Here is a 14,260-nt window from a genome sequence, read left to right on the forward strand (position 1 = left end):
TCAGTGATCTAGTAACCTTAGAAACGGATTTACTGTGTAGTTCAGGGTATAACAATAGACTCAAATTAGACATTAGTCTCATCTATGTATCCAGAAATTGGTTCCTATCAAGACTTCATTAAGTCTGCTTTGGAACCAAATATCTGATATCTTATAATGTAATTCTCAGTACCTATGGTACTTAATCAATATACTTACTTATTTTTGCTGATCAAAAAAAAAATTATGACATAGAACTTCATCTTACAATTTTTTTCACAAATAAATTTGCTTCAAAACTAATGTTCTATTCCACATGTAAATCTTCAGTTAAATCTCGGTGCCTTTTAGTACTTCCAAGGCACTATACCAAGGCATATTCATTCTGAATATTAATTGCTATTGTGGAGACGTTCAGTAGAGTAACTAGCCAAGCTCCAAAAGGTCACTCAGCTGGCCTTCATGGATATTAGAGTAGTCTTACTTGGATTAGTAGTTTAATTCTCTTTTTCATTTTACCAGGCTTGTGCCAGCTGTAACCTTAGATTAACTGGCTTGTGCCTGCTGTCTGCTCAACTAACTGCAGGTAGTTAACAGTTAGTTAGAGTTAGTCTGTTAATATAAATAAGTCAGTTGTAACTGTTGTAAGTTGGGTTGAATAATATACAACTTCACTCTTTTCAATTTTCCTAAATTCTCTCTTAAATTCTATTGATGGAAGCCTCTTAATTTTGCAATTAACAGTTGGTCTTAATTTGTGATAACCTATTTTTATGTCAAGTTGAAACTGAATGAGAATTTTGAAAGGAGACAAATTTTAAAACTCTGAATTGCTTTCAACCCATTTCCAGGCTAAGTAAATAATTAATATCAAAAACTGACAAGCTGGTTGCAACTGCAGGAATGAGGATAATTGGCATTCTCATTAATGTATTTTGGCATGATGCCAAGCCTATTTATTATCTTGTCTGATTCTAGGCTCTTCCTTTGAGGGTGATATCAAAGTAACCAAGAAAAAATACTACAGCAAAGAATATACAGAACAAAATAATTGTATTGTATGTAGGAAAAGCTAATATTTACTACCTTCACAAAATCTTCTATTTTCTATATATCAAAAATCAGGATAGCTATGCATGTATGATTTTATTTTGAAATCAAGTTACAAATAATTATGGAACATGTTCTATCAGACTCTAGAATGTGGGTTTGGGCCTAACTCAACCCCAAAAGCTAGCTCAAAACCCACATTCTAATATGGTATTAGAGCCTATCCTAGATCCATTCAAAGGACCACCCACCATGTAATCCACATACCAAGCCCAAAAGTGTTGGGCATGAGGGGGAGTATTGGGAAAAACATAAGTCCCAAATTGGCTAGAAATAAGGCCAAGATAGAGTATATGAGTGAGGGGCAACCCTCCCCCTATGAGCAAGCTTTTGGGATTGAGTTAGGTCAAGCCCACATTCTAAGACCGACTATTGGCATATTTCTAACATGCTAATGTTCACAAGAAAGGATAATGTTTTACCTCTATCATCAATATTGCATTATCTGTGCCAGCCAGCAAGAGGTCTAACTCAGAGTGTTCCATCTCCTCAGTTGTAGGATTTACTATATACTTATCACCAACAAGACCAACACGAACTCCAGCAACTGCTTTTGACATTGGCACTTCTGAAAGTGCACTGGAAGTTAAATGATTAAGATTAATAGTTATGCACAGAGTGCTTATGGCAAGTGTAGATAGCATAATGCATGTGAGAAATACCTCAGACCTAACTTAAGTGTCTGTGTGTTTGTGTCATAATGCATATGCGCCTTATTTTTACACCTTCTATAGGATATCTCATCATCTCATCCTCCTTTCTGCTTGTATTTCTTTCCTCTTTTTATTGAATTATCATCAGTTTTATGTTTTGGCAAACAAAGTTTAGAGTAAGAGAGGGTTTTTTAATACATTTAAATAGAAAAAAAATAGCAAAGTAGCATTCTACATGGGATCTAAATGTCCTACGGTTGGCAGCAAAATAGAATGAGCAACTTACACTGCTATACCAGCTGCAGTGATAGCCAAAGAATCCGGGGAGTGCAATCCATCATAGCTCAAAACCTAAAAGCATCAATTACAGTAGACAACAGAATGTGAAATTTCCACAAGGTACAGTCATTTTAATACACCAAAAAAATCAATGAACAAAAGCATGATGTATAAATCATTTCAGTACAGCAGAGTAATGAAATAAACATTGTTAAGTTGTTAACTGACATAGAACAAGGCAAATGGTGATGGTCCTGCTTATCTCTATTATTGCCTAGGATGGTTACAGCTATGACATTTTCAACATATGGTATTTCCTGAAATCTACTTTGAAGGCAAACAAGAAAATAATTATTAAAAGATCAATTTTTTCCACAAAGGGATGAGTGTCTTAAGTGTTATCCATGAAAAAAAGGTACTGCTCAAGCTTAAGAGAAAATTTTACCACACAACTATAAAAGATATCAAGAGTCAATCAAAGTTTTTGGTAGTGTAGTAGCCTGGTCGGAGTTAATACCAAAAACCCAAAACAGTGCAATTCTTACGGGATGAACATCCAAGGCTCCATAAATTTGATTTACATGTATTAAGCTTGACATGTAATTCATTCCTCTGGATGCAACTGTGAGTGTAAATAGAGTGCATATGAGAAGGTAAATTTCAGAAAAAAGATACGAAATATGCATTGCATGTCATTTTTATTGTTACCCACCATTTGTCATGTGTTAATTGCTTTTGTATTTTTTTAGGTGATTAGGTCTACATCTAAAGAAGAAACAATTTATAACAAAAGACATGAATGATGTTTTTATGATGGCAAACTTTGAATTGTCCAAGAAGTAAGCTACAAAAGAAATTGAGTATAAAATTGATGACCTTTCTTCCTATGATGATTAGATTAGGAATAATGATGGAATTTCATATAACTTTGGTTTGGATTTGGATACTCCAAATGAAACTTGGTTCAAGTAGGAAAGGATGTTAGTGTTGTTGTTGGTGCCCCTCTAGATAACTTGAAGAAACTTAATTTGATAATGAACTTGATGGAATCTAGAGAAACTGCCATGGATATTGATGAAGATAAAGATTGTATGGAAAATAATAGCTATGATGATCATGTGAATGATTTGCTAGATATCTAGAGTTGGACTGTTCTCATTTGGTGTTTTAGCTTCTTGCATCTGAAATTATGTTTTCATTCCCAATTAGATTCCGTTACAATCTAGCTTTTCTACAAGATCTAAGAGACTTGCAGTGCAAGCTTCTAACAGTTAGCTGCCAGCTGTCACTTGACAACTGGGTGACTAACTCCCACATGCTTATCTCACTTAACCAAGTACAATACTCACATAATGCATTGCAAAAATTTGTCATTTATATTTTGATTGTTAACATGTAACTTTAGCTAATCCTGCCTAGGTTAGCTTTGCTATTCTTAGCCGGTCCCAAGCCCGGATAAAAGGAGAGGGTTGTGTTAGGCTTTCGACAGCCAACGTAAAACTTTGTCGAATCTCTATGACATGGATCAATTACGTAATAATGTGAATGCTAGGTCGTTGCCCGGAAGCAACGCGCTGTATGGCTCGAGTACAGTGTCAAAAGAGCAAGGGCCGCTGCATCGCCGCCCGGATGTAGTGAAAAGTAAGCAAGGGTTCCCACATTTTTGTGAACGGGTGTGGGTAAAGAAGCTAGTTCATGACAAGAGGATTCGCTTTGGTACATGGAATATAGGCACACTTACTGGAAAATCTATGGAAATAGTGGATGTTATGGTGAGGAGGAAGATCAATTTTATGTGCCTACAAGAAACTAAGTGGACAGGTGAAAAAGCGAAAGAATTAGACAACTCGGGATTTAAGCTGTGGTATACGGGAAAAATCAGATCAAGAAATGGGGTAGGGATTATTGTGGACAAGGAGTGGAAAAGGATGTCGTAGATGTAAGAAGAGTAGGAGATCGTATCATAGCCTTAAAATTGGTAGTGGGACAGGACACCTTTAATGTTATTAGTGGGTACGCACCTCAGGTTGGGTTAGCAGAACACTTTAAGGTAAAATTTTGGGAGGATCTAGAAGGGGTACTTCAGGATATACCCCAAGGAGAGAAAGTTTTCCTAGGAGGGGATCTCAATGGACATGTAGGTAGCGTGGATAGAGGTTTTGAGGGGGTGCATGGGGGTTTTGGCCTAGGGGAGATGAATGGGGAGGGTAAATCCATCTTGGAGTTTTCGGAGGCTTTGAATCTTTCTATAGCCAATACATGGTTTAAGAAAAGAGAGGAACATCTTATCACTTACAAAAGTGGAGGGACATGTTCTCAGATAGATTTCTTCCTTATCAGGAAGTCTGATAGGAAGTATTGCTTGAACTGTAAAGTTATCCCGGGAGAAAGCTTGACTACCCAACATAGAGTTTTGGTTATGGATGTAAGAATTAGAGGGCAAAGAGAAGAAGTCCTATGGTAGCACCAAGGATCAAATGGTGGCACTTGAAGGGTGAGAAACAAGGAATCTTCCAACAAAAGATATGGGAGGGATGGTGTGGACAATCACAAGGAAGTGCAAATGATATGTGGAACAAGACGTCCCAAGAGATTATTAAAGTGGCTAAAGAGACGTTGGGTGAATCTAGAGGTTTTGGACCTAGGGATAAAGAATCGTGGTGGTGGAATGAAAGTATTCAGAGCAAAGTTAGAGTAAAAAAGGAGTGTTTCAAGGAGTGGTCTAGGTGTAGAAATTCTGAAACTTGGGATAAGTATAAGATAGCTAGAAATGAAACCAAAAAGGCGGTGAGTGAGGCAAGAGCCCAAGCTTTTGACAGACTATACCAAGCTCTACGAACCAGGGACGGAGAAAGATCTATATATAGGCTTGCTAAGGGTAGAGAGAGGAAGACTAGAGATTTGGACCACGTAAAGTGTGTTAAGGATGAAGAAGGCAAAGTCTTAGTGCATGAAAAAGATATCAAGGAAAGGTGGAAGGTGTATTTCCACAACTTATTTAATGATGGATATGGATACGACTCTAGCAGTCTAGACACAAGAGAAGAGGACCGGAACTATAAGTATTATCGTCGGATTCAGAAACAGGAAGTAAAGGAAGCGTTGAAAAGAATGAGTAACGGTAAGGCGGTGGGGCCAGACAACATACCTATTGAAGTGTGGAAAACTCTTGGAAATAGAGGTCTTGAGTGGCTCACCAAACTCTTTAATGAAATTATGAGGTCAAAACGCATGCCGGAGGAATGGAGGAGAAGCACGTTAGTGCCAATCTATAAGAACAAGGGGGATATACAAAATTGTGCAAATTATAGGGGAATCAAGCTCATGAGTCATACCATGAAATTATGGAAAAGAGTGATCGAACGGAGATTAAGAAAGGAGACTCAAGTTACTGAGAATCAATTTGGTTTCATGCCGGGAAGGTCGACCATGGAAGCGATTTATTTATTACGGCGGGTGATGGAGCAATATCGCATGGACCAACAAGACTTGCACTTGATTTTTATTGACTTGGAGAAAGCGTATGATAGAGTGCCTAGAGAGATTTTGTGGAAAGCTCTAGAGAAGAAAGGGGTTAGGGTTGCATATATTCGAGCTATCCAAGATATGTATGATAGGGTATCGACTAGTGTTAGGACACAGGGTGGAGAGTCAGACGATTTTCCCATCACAATTGGTTTGCATCAAGGGTCAACCCTTAGCCCCTACCTTTTTACCTTAATTCTGGATGTCCTCACGGAACAAATCCAAGAGATAGCGCCGAGATGCATGCTTTTTGCAGATGACATAGTCCTCCTTGGAGAGTCGAGAGAGGAGTTGAATGAGAGGTTGGAAACTTGGAGACGAGCTCTAGAAACACATGGCTTTCGCCTAAGCAGAAGCAAATCGGAGTATATGGAATGTAAGTTCAACAAAAGTAGGAGGGTATCTAACTCAGAGGTGAAAATAGGAGACCATATTATCCCTCAAGTCACACGGTTTAAATATCTTGGATCTGTAATACAAGATGATGGAGAAATTGAAGGGGATGTGAATCATCGCATTCAAGCAGGATGGATGAAATGGAGAAAAGCATCGGGGGTGTTATGTGATGCAAAGGTACCGATCAAGCTAAAGGGAAAATTTTATCGGACTGCGGTAAGACCGGCGATTTTGTACGGAACAGAATGTTGGGCGGTCAAGAGCCAACATGAGACTAAAGTAGGTGTAGCGGAGATGAGGATGTTGCGGTGGATGTGTGGTAAGACTCGACAAGATAAAATTAGAAACGGAGCTATTAGAGAGAGGGTTGGAGTAGCGCCTATTGTAGAGAAGATGGTGGAAAATAGACTTAGGTGGTTTGGGCATGTAGAGAGAAGACCGGTAGACTCTGTAGTGAGGAGAGTAGACCAGATGGAGAGAAGGCAAACAATTCGAGGCAGAGGAAGACCCAAAAAGACTATAAGAGAGGTTATCAAGAAGGATCTCGAACTTAATGATTTGGATAGAAGTATGGTACTTGATAGAACATTATGACGGAAGTTGATCCATGTAGCCGACCCCACCTAGTGGGATAAGGCGTTGTTGTTGTTGTTGTAACATGTAACTTTAGCTCATTTGTGAGTTTGTGACTAATGAGGTGTGCGTGAACTACTAATGCATTTTCAAAAAACAATGGCTACCAACTATGATGTGTGTGTGTGGGCTCCTCACTGTGCAAAGATATGGCAAAGAGGTTGTTTCCCGGTATAAACCCATGGGCGCAATTTACCATTGAACCAGGGTTCATTCAGATCACAGAGGTAGGATTTTACAATTTATGTTATAATCCCATGGTTTGCGTACTTTCCCCTATATTCCAATCCTAGGTAGGATCACAATTTTGACAAACTTGTTTATGATAATTATAAAATTATTGAGAATTTATTTAAATATATAAAAAAGTTAAGTCAATTTGAATTAAAAAATAAACTTCTCAATCCAATATTTTTCTTGGAATTTATTTCAGTTCAATGGATGTTTTATATTTCAAATATTTTGTCATGTAATTTTTTTTTTTTATCAGCAAAAGTAATATTTATATATATATATAGGGAAAAGTACCAGAGGTACTAATAGTACAAAATAATAGGCAAATATTTTGTCATGTAATTGTTGGACATTTTTAACAGCAGTCCTATCTCAATTCAATAAATTTGAATCATCAATGCATAAAGCAAAGTTAGTAAAAAAACCTAGGAGACGGACCAATAGAAGTAGACACTAACAACAAAATTTTAAAAAGTGAAATTATAAGGACTAATGGACTATACCCAAGATAATATTTGAGTTTCATGATAGAAACCCTTTGGCATTGTAGGACGTAGAGGCCTATCAATCAATCTACAAATAAGAACCTGCGAGCAACATATGAAAATAAAAGATTAAGGACAAGAATTAAAAACAAAATTTTTTACAGATAGCAACATTTATATAAATAAGATGTCTTCTTTTCTCCTAAAGTATACTGTAGAAGCAAGTTCATCCAAATTACGAATAATATGAAGAAGCTAATACTAAGTAAAATTGAATTGATCAAATATGCTTAGAAACTTCCCAACCACCAAATCCTAGTACATAACTTCTTCAATTGGCTTTTCAGGTCAAGCCAAAAAGAAATTAAACCATGTATTCCAACTTCGACACGTGAAATGCATGCTTCACAGAGGTTTAATTGGACTCTAAGAGGCCTCTCACATAAATTACAAGATTTGTCTTCCATCAGCAGTTTGGCTTCTTACATTTGAACTCTAAATCAGCAGTCAAACTCTTGAAAAGTAACCACCAAGAAATATTTGTTCAAATTTTTCTTATTAATTGGTATCAGAGCTTTCCATTATGTCTCTCACCTACAAACAAGCAACGTGAGTGACAACACCAACTTTGCAGAGTTCCCCCAAGACTAGTCAGAGGGTTAGTGCACAACCAGCACACATGGGCACCAGGGCTGCAGAGCATGATAGGATTTTTTTTTTTTTATCAGCAAAGATAAATATTTATATATAGATAAATGAGTACCAGAGGTACTTAAATACAAGTGATTGGCTGGCCGTGAATTGGTTCCGAATCAGACTTAATAGAGTCTATAAAGGAACCAGAACACATGCTGCACCAAGATAGAACAGTATTACTAGTCTATGTAGGTATTGTTTCCTAGTACAAAAACCCATCTCTAAGGTTACTAGACCACTGATTAAAATGTGTTGAGAAGTCTTTCTCTAAATTAGATAGCCATGTCCACAATAGGAATGCTGCTTCATCAATCAGTTTGTTGCTATCAAAGGAGTCATTGGAGAAAATCATCTTATTCCTCTGCTGCCAAATAGTCCAGGTTACAGCCAGCCACCAACACTTCCACCTAGTGGTCCTTACCCCCTCAACCAATAGCAAACCATGTTGGAGAAAATGCTGCCTTGGATCTTTGGGGAAAGGTCCACTGATGTTGACCCATGATGTTTCCCACCAGATTGGGATAATTTTGCTGCAATGGAAGAATAAATGCCCTGCTTCCTCTTCCATGTTGCTGCAGAACGGACAACTCCTATTTGTGACCTCTATTTGTCTCCTGTGTAAATTTGCTTTAGTAGGCAACCTATCTCTGAGAAGCCTCCAAGCAAATACTGCAAATTTGATTGGCACCTTTAGCTTTCACAACTCCTCAAAAGCCCTATCCTGTATCCCCCCAACTTCTACCTCCCTCATTAGATTGTAAGCGGTTTGTGCTGTATATTGTCCGCTTTGGTCTGCCTCCCACACCCACTCGTCCCTTGTATTCATGTGAATAGTCTTCCTCTCAATGTCTGATAGGAAATTAGTGGCCATTGGTATCTCATTATCAAACATTGACCTCCTCCATAATAAATTCCATTCCCACTCCTCCTCCTGATATCCACCCATTTGCTGGATTAATTGATTCTGTTGGCACGAAATTAGGTACAATCTTGGGTACTTTGCTACCAATGATACCCCTTCATCTAACCACTCATCCTCCCAGAATTTAATCCCGTCTCCACTCCCCACCCTCCAATGGATCCCTTTTTTGAGATCCTCGCCCTGTTGTGATGTTTGAAAAGCCGTCTTTAGGTCCCTCCACCATATTGACTCTTTGATACCCCTATGTGCCTCATCCAGTCCCCTCCATCCACCGTATTTCGACTCCAGGACCCTTGCCCATAATTGTCCCTCTTGCTGAAATAGATTCCACCTCCACTTGCCAAGAAGGGCATGGTAGGATATTAGGATCCAATTACAAGGTATGGAGCTTGATCCCAGATTAGCCTGTGGTGTGGTTCTCCCAAGGTTCTTATCTCAAAGCACCAATTTTTTTTTCTGCTCTTAAATTTCTATAACATGCAGATAAGTCCAACATTTTGCAAACAACCCAAACATAAGAACAATACAAAGGAAAAGGTGTATACAAAATCCTTAAAAAAGAGAAAATTAAAAGTATGCATCAAGGAACAATGGACATCAATGTAGTGAATGTAAATCAACCCAACACTTCAACATATCAGTAAGGGCCAAGGGGAAACCCTTCAAAAAGACCATGTGTTTTACAACATAGGGAATCCAAATGCCCAATCTTATCCCAAACAGCCAAAACAATTTACTCATTATAGTTACATATTCTTTTATTTCTAGTCTTTCCACATTTCACTATTTTGTTGATTGAAAACTAGAAAGCAAGTGTAGATTATAATTAACTGTGACACAAGTAAAAGTGAATCTCGAGCAATTGGGAAAGCAAATTGCCAATATAAGTCACAAACTGTCAAAATTTAAGATGGGTGTCCGGGATCAAGATTAATTGTCAATTGGCATTATTGTAAAGCCAAAGTTAATAATAGAAAAATAGTACCTCATGATCTTTTATCTTTCCTTCTCGCTTAAAAAAACCTCCACTGAAGCAATAGTAAATTGAAGTATTAAACTCCAAACAAAAAAAAAATCTTGCAATAAGTAAAATGGAATCTGGAAATAGAAATGTGTGTATGTCATACCTAGTGCGACCAGCTGCTGAAAAACGCTCTTGATAAATAACAGAAAGAGGGAAAAAGTCAGATGGTTCACAAGGAACATCATCCAAGCAAACAGTTGTGTACACAATCTGCAATAAGAAAAGCAACAGCTTGAATTTACAAATGAACAAAAGCTGAATTCTTCATGCATAAATTAATAATTTTTTACATGTTAAAAGTAGGCTAAAATAGAACTTTGGTCCCTCTTCTACATTTTTGGTTTCAGTTTGGTCCCTTAAGTTTAAAAAGTTTCACTTTGGTCCCTTAAAGTGTCTCTTTTAGACCAAATTAGTTCTTCCGATAGTTTTTTTTTTTTTGGAAGGCTGAAAATATATATATTATTAATAAGAAAACCAGTACCAATGGTACCAGAGATTATAAATACAAAGCACCAAGGTGCTACCCTCCAAGAAGACCATCAACAAAATCAAAAAACAACCAGTTCCAAACCCAACTAGGCAACGAAATTGGAAATATTAGAGGACCAGTAGTGGAAGCTAGTACTAAAATTTTTATCCTTAGCCTTTAACCATGACCAAGCTAAAAAAATAGCATGTTCCATGACTTTACAGGGATCAAAAGGTTTTCCTTGGAAAATCAAATGATTCCTATGCTGCCATATAGAGCTAGTTAAGGCAATCCACCACCCACATCTTGTACTTTGATTCACATTTGCCCCAAACCCATCACAGAACTGATAGAAATGGTGAACCGGGTTAATGGAAAGGGGACCTACTACCCGAACCCAACGCATAGATTCCCACCATAGGCCATTTGTCAGCTTACAGTTGAAAAACAAATGACCCACATCCTCCTGCACACAGCCACATAAGGAACAGGTGTCTTCCTGAGTAATAGCATTTCTTCTTAATAGGTTGACCTTGGTAGGTAGTCTATTTTTAAGTAGTCTCCAACAGAAGATCACAGCCCGAGGGGGAACTTTCAGCTGCCATATAGTCTTAAAAATCTTGCCATCAGAATTTACTGAAGAGGTGTTCATGCATAAGCTATAAGCTGACCTAGTAGTATATTGACCATTAGATTCAGCCAACCACAGCATATTATCTTTCACCTGTCTTTTAATAGGAACAGAACTGATTTCCTCCATAAACTGCACAGCCAAATGGCTTTCATGATCAAAGAGATTTCTCATCCACCTCATGTCCCACCTCCAGCTATTATGATTAAAATGTCCCATTTGAGAGATGTAGTCCTTTTGCTGTCTACTTATGAGGAAAAGCTGATTATACTTCTGCTGCAAAGTGTGTTGTTCCCCTAGCCAATTATCAGTCCAGAATTTAATATTCTCCCCACTCCCAACCTTCCAAGCCAAGTTGTCTTTAAAGATACTGCAGTCCAGCTGGTGATACAGATTTCTAATGTCTCTCCACCAATGGGAAAAGCCCCTTTTGTCACTACCATTTTGGAATTCTGACCAACCACCATATTTTGAAGTTAAAATTCTGGCCCAGAGCTGCTGTTGATCAGATGCAAAAGCCCATATCCATCTTCCCATCAGAGCTAAATTGAATTTAGAGATAATTGGCCAACTAAGTTAGTATGGGCCTTAACTTAAACACTGACCAACTAATTTTTCAATAACATCAACAAATTTTCTTTTTATGGTCATAAAAACAGCAATTATTTACTTGAGCCAGCTAATAATATATTTGCAGAATGCACATTATTTTATCATGTAAAATGGAAAAACTCACAATATTTTGAACCCACAAAACAACAAATTTTCTACAAGTGCCTTCTTTTTTGTAAAAGAAGAAATATTTTGAAAGGGTATGATTAGGAGAGTAAACAAGTCAAGCTGAACACTTAAAGTTCAAAGTTCAAACTTGGCCTGCAAAAAAAATGTGATCCTCAAGCTTGACTCAATTATTTAAACAATCCAAGTTTCAAGCTTGACTTGACTTGACTTGTTGGAAAAGTATGAAGCTTAAGCTTGTTATTTAGCTCATTTATAGTTTGATTATTTTTTCTTATTTATCAAATATATTCTTGAAGTGTTTTTGAAGTTTATCAATTTAGTAATTAATAAAAATTTTCATGTCAGTAAATGAGATAAATGTAAGAGACAGAATAAAATAATGTTTGAACATAAATTAAGTAATGATAATTTTTAATATAAGCACAATTTACCAAGTACATTTCCTTTTTATATAAAATTACCATTTTTCTACCATTACAAATATACACTTGAGTCATTCATGGGCTTTTAATACCAAGTTTGAGCATAACTCATTTATGTAATTGAACTTAAAGTCAACCTTGAGCTTGTTTGTTTATTAAGACAAATGAGCTTGATTGAGAACTTAATGAGTTGAGCTAAAATAGTCCATGAACTACTCAGCTTATTGACACCTCTAGGTATAATTCATAGTTAGCAATCAATTTTCTTTTCTTTTAAAATAATTTTGATCCCTGTGAGAATGTTCACAATCATGGATAAACTAATCAATAGAAGAAATATGGGAACTTACAGTCTCTCCATCTGTAACTGTAACAGAGCCACTTGCTTGTCTTCCTATATGAGCAGTCTCTACCAAAATCTGTAGAATGCCACAAAACCTAATATGTAAATCAAACTAGTACTGGATGCACCTTTGTCACTTAATAAAGATATTTTAGCAATTGGAATGCAACAACCCCACCCCACATACAACCTTAATGCAACATAAAATATTATTAAGATTTGTCATTTGGAACAAAAAACTCTCTTACCAAGGGCATAAAATCTTGCGAAGAAATAAAAGCAACTTTACTACAGCGATAGAAAGATAAGAATGAAACTGTTCCATTTACACATTTATTTAGTGAGACAGACTTTAAGAACAAAAATTGTTGTAAAATCACAAAATGGATTCTAAGTCAAAACATTCTTTCATAAGTTTCTGAAGAAAAGGAAGTTCGAAGAAAAAATAATAAAGCTGATAAAAAACTTCAATGAGGGGGGAACAACCCATCCAAATATCAACCAAAAATATAATGAGGAAATATTGCCCAGCTTCAGAAAGTTAGAGCCTCAAAAAGGCATAGTCACTTCCATAGACCCAAGTGTGCTGTATTGCAACAGTTACCTGGTTGGTAACCAAAAATTAGAGGTGATCACATGTTAATAACCAAACGATCCACACAAATTAAATGTAATGAGATTGGGTTCAGAAAAAATTCTTTCATTGGCCCAAACTTGAAAATAAAGGGACCAAGATCCTTACAAGCAGTGGTCAAAACTAAAATGCAAAAGAAAACAAGATGATAACAATGGAGATTCTACAGCAGAACAGAATATCCCAGCCCATCCAAGCCTTTCTACATTACTCAACTCTTTTTTTTTTTTTGGAAGGCTGCAAATATATATATATATCATTAATAGGTAAACCAGTACCAGAGGTACCAAAGAGAAGAATTACAAGGCACCAGAGTGCTACCCTCCAAAACAACACACAAACTCAACAGAAAAATTCAGACCCAAACCCATCTAAGCAACAAAAGTAGATATATTAGAAGACCAGTGATGGAAATTAATGCTGAAATCTTTATCATAAGCCTTTAACCATGACCAAGCTAAGAAAATAGCATGGTCCATGACTTTATAGGGATCAAAAGGTTTTCCTTGGAAAATCAATTGATTCCTGTGCTGCCATATAGAAATGGTTAAGGCTATCCACCACCCACATCTTGAACTGTTTTTTTTTTTTTTTCTGCAAAAATACTATTATATTAATGAGTACCAGTGGTACTTAAAGTACATAATACAAGTCAGATCTGATCCCTTGACATTTGTTACGTCTATGGAACCATAATCTGATCAATGTGAAATCATTACAAAAATCTGCTCTGAATTTCTGTCCTCCTCATTTGAGGAATCCTACTTTAATGTTAGAGTACCAGAAATTAAAATGCATGTTGAAATCTTTCTCCAAATTTGTGAGCCACGTCCACATCAGGAAAATTGCATCATCTAAGATTCTATTTGCATTGATTGTCCCATTTGAGAATATAATGTTGTTTCTCTGCTGCCAAATGGTCCACGTCAATGCCACCCACCACCAACTCCATCTTATAGATCTCATTCCCGCTGTCACTCCGTATATGTGTTGGATAAAGTGCTGCCTTGGGTTGTTTGAGAAGGCCCCCGACATATCCACCCAAGACAAAGACTCCCACCATACTGGAATTATCTTTCCACAC

General features: G+C 36.9%; 1 pseudogene; it reads right to left on the reverse strand.

Annotated features, from left to right (window-relative positions):
• LOC114400027 overlaps positions 1-14,260 on the reverse strand; it is a 69,001-nt pseudogene that overhangs the window by 37,485 nt on the left and 17,256 nt on the right.

This window comes from Glycine soja, chromosome 19 (genome assembly GCF_004193775.1).
Source record: "Glycine soja cultivar W05 chromosome 19, ASM419377v2, whole genome shotgun sequence".
Lineage (NCBI taxonomy): Eukaryota > Viridiplantae > Streptophyta > Magnoliopsida > Fabales > Fabaceae > Glycine > Glycine soja.